This window comes from Lathyrus oleraceus, chromosome 3 (genome assembly GCF_024323335.1).
Source record: "Lathyrus oleraceus cultivar Zhongwan6 chromosome 3, CAAS_Psat_ZW6_1.0, whole genome shotgun sequence".
Taxonomy (NCBI): Eukaryota; Viridiplantae; Streptophyta; class Magnoliopsida; order Fabales; family Fabaceae; genus Lathyrus; species Lathyrus oleraceus.
Window position 1 is genome coordinate 467,397,257 of NC_066581.1, and position 9,837 is coordinate 467,407,093.

At 39.5% G+C, this 9,837-nt stretch overlaps 1 pseudogene; it reads right to left on the reverse strand.

Moving 5' to 3' along the window:
- Positions 1-8,956: 8,956 nt before the first annotated feature.
- LOC127133866 (uncharacterized) lies at positions 8,957-9,056 on the reverse strand (annotated as a pseudogene).
- Positions 9,057-9,837: the final 781 nt, after the last annotated feature.

A 9,837-nucleotide genomic window follows, 5' to 3' on the forward strand; every position in this document is an offset into this window, starting at 1 on the left:
GAGAAAACCTCTGACTTGCTTCTCAGTTTTAGGCGCAAGCATTTCTCGTATTGCTTTGACCTTGGAAGGATCAACTTCAATACCCTTGTCACTGATGATAAAGCCCAACAACTTACCAGAACGAACACCAAAAGTACACTTATTAGGATTCAAGCGGAATTTGTACTCCCCCAAACACAGGAATAGCTTCAACAAATGCTCAACATGTTCTTCTTTATCACTTGATTTGTCAATCATATCATCAACATAGATTTCGATCTCTTTATGCATAATATCATTAAAAAGAGTAGTCAAAGTCTTTTCATATATGAAAAGACTTTGAAATTAGTTGTATTATCTACTAACATATCAATATGTGGCAGAGGAAAATCATTTTTTGGACTAGCTTTGTTCAAATCTCTATAATCAACACACATACAGACCTTTCCATCCTTCTTCGGAACATTCACAATATTGGCCACCCACTGCGGATACTCAGCGGTAACAAGAAAACCAACATCGGTTTGTTTCTGCACTTCCTCTTTGATCTTCACTGCCATATCAGGATGAGTTCTCCTCAACTTCTGTTTGATCGGAGGGCATTCTGGCTTCAACGGCAATCCATGCTCCACAATCTTAGAATCCAAACCAGGCATGTCTTGATATGACCAAGCAAACGCGTCTGAATATTCTTGAAGAAGATCAATCAACTCCTTCTTAATTTTGGACACGGTTGAGACCCAATCTTGACTTCCTTCACATCGTCTTCGGAACCCAAGTTGACTAACTCAATCTGCTCTTCAAACGGCTGAATGGCTTTTTCCTTATGCTCAAGTAGACGAGACAATTCATCAGATACTTCTTCATCATCAGTCTCTTCCTTAGCCTCAAACACGGGGAAATCAAAGTTTGGAGAGGGAGTAGGATCATTATATTCCTTGGGTTTAGGAACCAACCTGCATAATGATTTGATATTTTGATTTTAGAGAAGTGAATTGTGACCAAATATTATGTAGATGAACAATTATTATTTATTTATGTTTTTTTTTTGTGATTACCATTTTCAGAAAAGCAAAAAATAAAAATAAAACATCATATACGTGGATGAATAAAATTGCATTTTATTGATGATAATTGAAATGCCAAACAATGTTCACTTCTCCCTTAGGCATGGGAGAAAGATTTTTCTTAAAAATGAAAAACAAATTACTTAGAGCGCTGAACAATAACAGGAATATCAACAGCAACCCAATTGTTGCAAATCTGGCCATGCGTCACAAAGTTGGCGCAATCTCCGTCTTCATCATCCTCGATCACAATAGTTGAGTGTTGATCATTACCATACATGGACCCTCCACTGCAAAAACTTGGTTGCACATCTTCAGCTTTGACGTTGAACGACCCTTATTAAAATCCTAATCCGACCCTGTTCTTATTCTCGGTAATTTCTACCATGCAACCCCACTGATCAGTACAACCAGCCTCAATAGCTTTCTGGGCATCTTTGAAAGAAAGACATGGGTGCCCCAACTTTCTTCACTTCGGCAGCAATAGACAAATCTTAGAACAGAGTTCTAACTTCCTCTTTAGTATCTACATAAGTAAAGGATGAAAAATGTCTTACTAAGAGTGCCTTCTCTCCACCAACAACATCGAGCTTGTCGTTCTTCACAAATTTAAGCTTTTGGTGCAGAGTAGATGTCACAGCTCGAGCCTCATAAATCCATGGCCTTCCCAACGAACAACTATTGGTCGGGTGGATGTCTATTACTTGAAAAGTAATATGGAAATCAATCGTACCTATCTTGACTGGAAGGTCCACTTCACCAATGACAGTTTTACGAGAACCATCGAACGCTTTGACAATCACGCCACTATTCCTCATCGGGGCGCCTTGGTAGGAAAGTCTGGATGAAATTCTAGTTATCAGACTTTAGATGTCACACGGGTTGTTATGACATCCAATTCTGCACAGACAAGAGTTATGCAGAACTTAAAAGTAAGTGCAGTAAATAACACAAGTAATTGTTTACCCAGTTCAGTCCAACATGACCTACATCTGGGGGCTACCAAGCCAGGGAGGAAATCCACTATCAGTAGTATTAATTCAAAGCTAAACTCACCCGTTTACAACTCTTCACTTAATCCCTACCCAATGCAATTTCAATCTTACTCTAAGATCAGAGTTCCTACTCACTCCCCCTCAATCACCTCAGTGATTACTACCTTTAATCAAAATTAAAGACAATTTTGAAGTCACACTTCAAACAACTCTTGATTGTGCTTAACAACTTTAATCAAGATACACAGCACTCACGCTTAAAAGCTTTGAGCGACACAACACTTACAACTCAATGAACACCCTATGCCAAAGCAATCATCTATGTGATAATGGCTTGGCTTACAAGATATGTCTAATACAAGACTCACAAAAATACAGCAGTGAAGTATGATGGACACACTAAATCTTCACGCCTCAAAATCCCCAGTTCTGAATGAAGGAACGACTTCCTTTTATATTGCAGTACTTGGGCCTTTGCACTTGTATTCTCCTGAATTTAAGGTCACGCGAGTTCCCCTAAATTCCACATCTAGGTTACTAACAAATAGGCTATTTGTTAGGTTCATTAAATGTAGCTTGGTTGTTGATTTCCTGGATTTTCTCTCAGCTGTTGAATCCCTGAAGAATAGCCTGAGAAAAAGCTGAAACAGAAAACTGAACAACCTACAATATAGCATATGCTGTCAGGAATGAATGTCACGACATTCAGCTTGACATCAAGGATCATATGCTAAGTCTGTTTTTCCAGAAAACAGACTGTACAATTTTGCTGACCTGTATATGACCAAAATGACCATACTACAGTAACAGCTTACATTAATAAATGTCAAAGTATCCAATTTGACATTTACACATTTGGCCTTAAGTCAGTTCTGTTATCCTCTTGAAGAACGGACTAAGAAACATGCTGAAGTATAGCAAAACACCACTCTGTCTATTGTTCAGTATATGCTGTCAATGATGAATGTCATAACATCCAGTTTGACATTCAGTCAGTAGGCCTTATGCCAGGTCTGGTATTTCCTTGATAACCAGACTGGAAATAAATACTAAGTTCTAACAGAACACCAGCTGTTCTATTCCTTAGTATCTGCTGACAGGGATGAATGTCACAACATCCAGTTTGACATTCAATAAATCCTGTATTAGCTAATCCTGCAGTAACTACTCAAGTGTGTCATGACATCAGTCAAGACATCAGAGTACAGTTAGATATTCTAACCTACAGTGCAGTCACACATACACACCATGTCATGACATCAGTCAAGACATTAGAATCCAGCTAGTGTTTTACCATCTAATGCAGCCAATTAAACACCTACACTGGACATAGTTGATTTCAGAAGCACGTTCAGAGATGAACCAGTATAGACCAATACGTTAGACAACGCATCCTCCTTACGATTCATTGAAATATGTAGCCCCATATTGTGATTTCTACCTTCCTCGGGAAGCTCTTCATCACAAAAGATCAGATTATTGCAAGAAGTGATGTTAGCAACAATGTGATCAAACTGATCCACAGTAATATCGTGCTCGACATAGGCTTGCTCTAGTACTTTTTGCAATGCTTCTTTGCGTACTTCAGAATTCATTAACAAAGACAACACTGAAATCTTTGACGGAGTTTGGAGCAGCTGCTCCAACACATTAAACTCGTTCTTCTTAATTAATCTCAATACCTCATCATCGTCATTAGTCTTCAGTTTGTTGGATTCACTAGACTGACACACTCGAGCACTAACTGGGTTCATTACAGGCACATCCACCTTCTTACTGGCCGAAACATCGTCTACCTCCTTTGGAGAGACCGGACCAAACACACGACCACTACGGGTCACCTTTGCTATATCAACTATATTCACAACAGAACTTGCTACAGGTAATGGAACCTCTTAACCATTCTTCACCATTGTGGCATTATACTGATAAGGCACAACTTTATTGGATGCATACGGGATAGGGCCCGCCAACCGTATAACCAACGGTGATACTGATCTATTGGCGTTGTTATTGTTGTTGCTGTTATATTGAATTACTACCCGCTCAGGGGTCTTAAACACTGAAATAATCACAATGACATCATCTATATCCCTTGATTGTTGAATCTGGATCACATTCTCGTCCATCAACTTCTGGATATCCCTATTGACGATCATACACCCACGGGGGTTCACACTACATATTGCACAACCATCATGGTCGTGCTCACAATCACTGATTAAACACAAAGTCCTATGCATCTCCACCAAGGACCTACAGATACATCGTACATCGAAGACTCAGAAATTTCCTGGACAACCATCCACCATATTGATAGAGGCTATACCATGAGCAGGTAATGGATTGGCTTTCACATTAGGCGCACGGTCCTTAAAGCACACCATTCCACTCTTCACGAGCTTTTCTACTTCATATTTCAGCGGGTAGCAATTCTCAATGTCGTGGCTAAGGGCTCCCTGGTGAAAGGCACAAAAGAGTTCAGGTGGTTTGAATCACCATGGAAGTGGCTCGGGAATTTGAGGTGGATCTCTTGGTTGGAGTAGGTTCTTGAGAACCAGAGATGGATACATTCTGCATATGACATAGGAATAGAGTCAAAAGAGACCTTCTTCCTCTCAAAGTTTTGTTGTTGATTATTGTTGTTGTTGTACTTAGTTTTTTCTTGCGGTTATTGTTGACATTGTTGTTGTTGAATCGAAACTGATTGGTTGTTGGAATTGTTGGAAAACATGGGAATTACTGATGAAACTTGATGTTGATGCTGACGCGGTTGAGGATTCCTTCTGACATGAGGCCTTCTCTGTCTCCCTACAGATACTGAATTGGTCTCCCCTTCCTTCCCTTTGGCAAAACCACTTCCATACTTCTTACTGGACGACGCTTCTTCCTTGGACATACATCCTTCATAGACTCCTTCTTCTAACCTCATCCCCATATTTACCATTTCGGTAAAGTCGTTGGGGGCACTGGAAATCATGCGTTCGTAATAAAATGAACTCAATATCTTCAGGAAAATCTCGTAATCTCCTTCTCTTCCAATGGAGGATTAATTTGAGCAGCAAGTTCCCTCTATCTTTGAGCATACTCATTAAACGTCTCTTTATCCTTCTGAGACATAGACCTCAGTTGGTCTCTATCAGGCGCCATATCCACATTATACTTGTACTTCTTAACAAAATCTTCACCCAAATTGTTGAAAGTACGAACACTTGCACTGTCTAGCCCCATATACCATCTCAGAGCAGCACCAGTCAAACTGTCTTGAAAGTAGTTAATCAGCAACTGATCATTATCAGTTTGAGTTGACATCTTTCTGGCGTACATAACAAGGTGACTAAGTGAACAAGTATTTCCCTTATACTTTTCAAAGTCAGGGACTTTGAACATCATCGGGATCTTCACATTTGGTACCAAGCAGAGTTCAGCAACACTCTTACCAAATAGGTTTTTTCCTCTCAACATTTTCAACTCCTTGCGCAGCTCAAGGAACTGATCCTTCATCTCATCCATCTTTTCATAAACATCTGGGCCCTCAAATGGATCAGAATGGTAAATGGTGTCCTCAACACGAGGCAAGGTATGAACAACTGTAGGTGGCATAGACATGACCAGGCTAGATGTTGGCATAGAAGCAAAAGTGGGCACAAACCCTTCAGGCATGAAATTAGGTGGCATTCCCCATGGGAATCCAACAAGCATAGATGGACCGGATTGAGTAGCAGTAACAAAAATGTTCGAGACAGCCACCTCAGAGATGACAGTCCTCTGGGGAGGAGTTACGGGAGTTGGTGAAGACTGATTCTGCGCAGCAAGAACATACTCCATCATGGCAGTCAACAGTGTAATCTCATCCTTCAGCTCCTTGTTCTCTTGTTCCAAATTTTCCATAATTCTGGGTTGATTGGCACGAGTGTTGTATCGGTGAGTCGGTTTGGCTGAAGCACAGAAGAATAACTGATAAGACATCTGGAAGAAGAAACCTGTTATGCAAATGATGCATGAAATGCAATGGTTTTTATTGTTTTAATTTCAAGGAACATGTTGTTTCATTTTCAAACATATAATAATGATAATAACAATTTGTTTGACCATAAAAATCTCTTTTATTCATAAAATTTGGAAGGATTACATTTATTACAATTTCAGAAACCAAAGTACAAATACAAGAGAAAAGGCGACTAATCATCCTAAGGATCCCCTATCAACAATGTCAAATGATCTGGCTGCTGGTGCGTACTTCCTTCGGATGCGTCGAATCTTGGTCTCAAAAGATATCTTCATCTGAGCCTTCTCAAGGACAAGCTGATGAACGATCTTCTTCCTAGCACCGGAAGCTTGAGGCATACTAGAGGAATATGGGCCCTCTGGCTCTCTCTGTCTCTTCATTGCTCGGTCTTCAAGAAGTTCAATAAACGCATCTTTGTCCTTTGACTCAAGCTGCAACTCCTCATGCTTTCGGTTCAAAGCATGGAATCATTCTTCCCACACATCTCTCTCTTGCTTTGATAACTTGAAATTATATCACATTTTAGGACTTAATTATATTAGATTATATTATCATTTACTTTAATTTATCTCATTTTATCAGATATTATGCGGTATTTTCCTTTCTATTTATGTCAGGCATCCATTTTGAAGCAAAAGTGAAAAAGGGAAGAAAAGGAGGTGTAAAAAGGAATAAAAAGGAAACAAATAACAAAGACAAAGCCCAGCCCAAAGAAAGCGCACGTTATGCCTGTGACGGGCGTCACAAAGGTTGTGACGAGCGTCACACTAAGCACACTCTTGTGACGAGCGTCACACATGGTGTGACGGACGTCACACCATTCCCCTATATTTTTGGCACTAGGAACTCAACTGACCACGTTGAAAGCTATTTCCACGCACGCTTAACCCTCGGAACGAAAAGACCGCGCATACGGAAACCCTTGGAAAGCAGTTACACCAGCAGCTGTATAAATAGCAGCTAATTGGGAAGTTCCAGCTCCCCCCGTTTTTTCACGCTCAGATTGCCGAAGCTCTGCCCATTTTTCTTTTCACGCTTTTGCTTATTTTTCTTTTCCAGCACTTAACATTGTTTATTTTATTTATTTCTTCTGCAAGTTCTACATTCTTTTTCCCTTGCAATTTACCTTTCCCTTTTTGGCATTTAGATATTTTTCGCATAATAGCTTCTACACCAGAAACTATTGTGCAACTTTTTATCGGATCTAACCTTACGTTAGATTCTAGTTTTATTTCCTTGGTTTAATTTATTGTTTAATTGAAGAATCGAAGAACAAATCCTACCGGCTTGTGGTGGAGTGTTCAAGACTATTGTATTACGCATTCAGGTTCTTTAATCATTATTTAATATTTTGTTTTATTATTTATCTATATTATCTGCCTGGAATGAGTCTGTTTATGCATGATATGTATTCTTGTTTATTTAGCATGTCTGGCTAATTCGCCTAGGTATCGGTATGTAAAGTAAGCAGAATAAGGGATCAAGACTGAGTCGGTCTATCTAAACTTAAAATTAAAATCAATCTTTTTACGGTCTCAACTTACAGGTTTAATAACAAGATTTTTTACAAAAGTAAAGGACATAAAGAAGTTAAAATCAATAGAGCGAGAGTTTGAGGTTTTAACTGGACAGTGTAAGTTAGGCATTAATTCTAGATCAGGGCGAGAGCAAGTTTTAGAGTTAATTAAATTCTGACCTTTTCCAAAAAGTATTTTTAAAGATTGAATGTGAGGACGAGAGTTAAGCATTTGGATTTGATTATATAACCTAAGTCAACAGAGCGAGAGTTTGAGATAAGGGTGTTTAAAACGGTCAGTATTTTCTTAAAAAGAGTTTCTGCAACTTTATTGTTTTCAAAATATGATTTTTGACTTAATTATAAGTGACAGCTACATTAATATAAAATCATGGTTTATTCAACAGAGCGAGAGTTTGAGATAAAACCTTTAACCAATAAAGTTAACCGAAACGATTTATTTTAAAACCAAGAAACCGACAAAGACTTGATTCCCTAGTTCTGACGAACTACATACCGATATCCGTTTTATTAATATTTAATCTAGATCTTAGTTTAGCTCTTAGTTTTTCCCCAAAAAAATCAAACATTTTCACCTTAGATTTACGTAGTAACCTTAGATAACGGTATATCGATTCATAAGTCCCTGTGGGATCGATATCTTTTAAAACTACGCGATAGAACTGTGCACTTGCAGTTTGTATCCCATTCTCGACTCACACAGTCGAGCGATCAAGTTTTTGGCGCCGTTGCCGGGGACTTTTATTTAATCGATATCGTAACTCTTCCGTTACGCTGTAGAGACTAAGGTTTCTTTTTCTTCTATTCTTTCTTTCGTTGATTTGTATGCCACGCACTCGCTCACAAGGCGAACCGCTCTATTTACGAATCAACGATATCGAACTATATCTCCGAGTCTTACGACGAATTCGGGAATATCGTGCTGCAAACAATCTCCCTCCTATAGACTTTCCTGATCTCAAAGATCTTCCTTCTTTAACCGAGATGGCAGAACCAGCTCGTGCTCTTAGAGATTACGCCGTTCCATCGCAAGATGAACCGCATTCAAGTATTGCTCCACCCGCAATCGAAGCAAACAACTTCGAACTAAAACCTTCGCTGTTGCAGGCTGTGCAACAGAACCAATTCTCTGGAAATCTTACCGAAGATCCAAACCTTCATTTATCCGTATTTGTCCAATACGCTGATACTGTTAAAGCTAATGGTGTCACATCAGAGGCAATTCGACTTCGTCTTTTTCCTTTCTCATTAAGAGACAGCGCTAGAAGATGGCTTCAATCTCTCCCTTCCAACTCAGTCACCACATGGAACGAGTTGAAGAAAGTTTTTCTTGCTCGATATTTTCCGCCAAGCAAAACAGCTATGTTAAGAGCCCAGATAAACGGATTTAAACAGAAAGACAACGAGTCTCTTTTCGAAGCATGGGAAAGATACAAAGACATGATGAGACTTTGCCCACACCATGGTTTGGAAGACTGGTTAGTAATTCACACATTTTATAATGGCCTCTTATACAATACAAGGTTAACAATAGACGCCGCTGCAGGTGGTGCACTAATGAACAAACCTTATGCTGATGCTTACCAGCTTATCGAGAGCATGGCCCAAAACCACTATCAGTGGGGAACCGAACGAACAACGGTGGAAAAACCTCAACCGAAAACTGGCATGTACGAGATAAGTAACCTTGATCACGTTAATGCAAAAGTGGATGCTTTGGTCCAGAAAATTGAAAGTTTAAACGTATCACCTCCAGCCGCCGTGGTTGCTATAACTCAGAATTGCGAGGTCTGTGGAATCCAAGGCCACACTCCTGCGGAATGTCAACTCTTGACTGGAATCCAAGCAGAGCAAGTAAACTATGCTCAAGGAAGCCCCTATTCGAATACCTATAACCCAAATTGGAAGAACCATCCAAACTTTTCATATAAGAGTAATAATGCTTTATACGCACCTGGACAGTCTCCAAATCAAGCCCCATCTATACCTCCGGGATATCAGAAACCGAATCCATCCATACCTAACAATAATACCCCTAGAAAATCCAACTTGGAAATCATGATGGAAAACTTTATAGCTTCCCAACAACAAACCAATAAAGATTTCTTAAACCAAAACATACATACTGGCGAACAACTTAAACAACTAGCAAGCAAAGTAGATGCCTTGGCTACCCATAACAAAATGCTGGAAACACAAATATCTCAAGTAGCTCAACAACAAGCACCTACTGCTGCCCCAACTGGTACA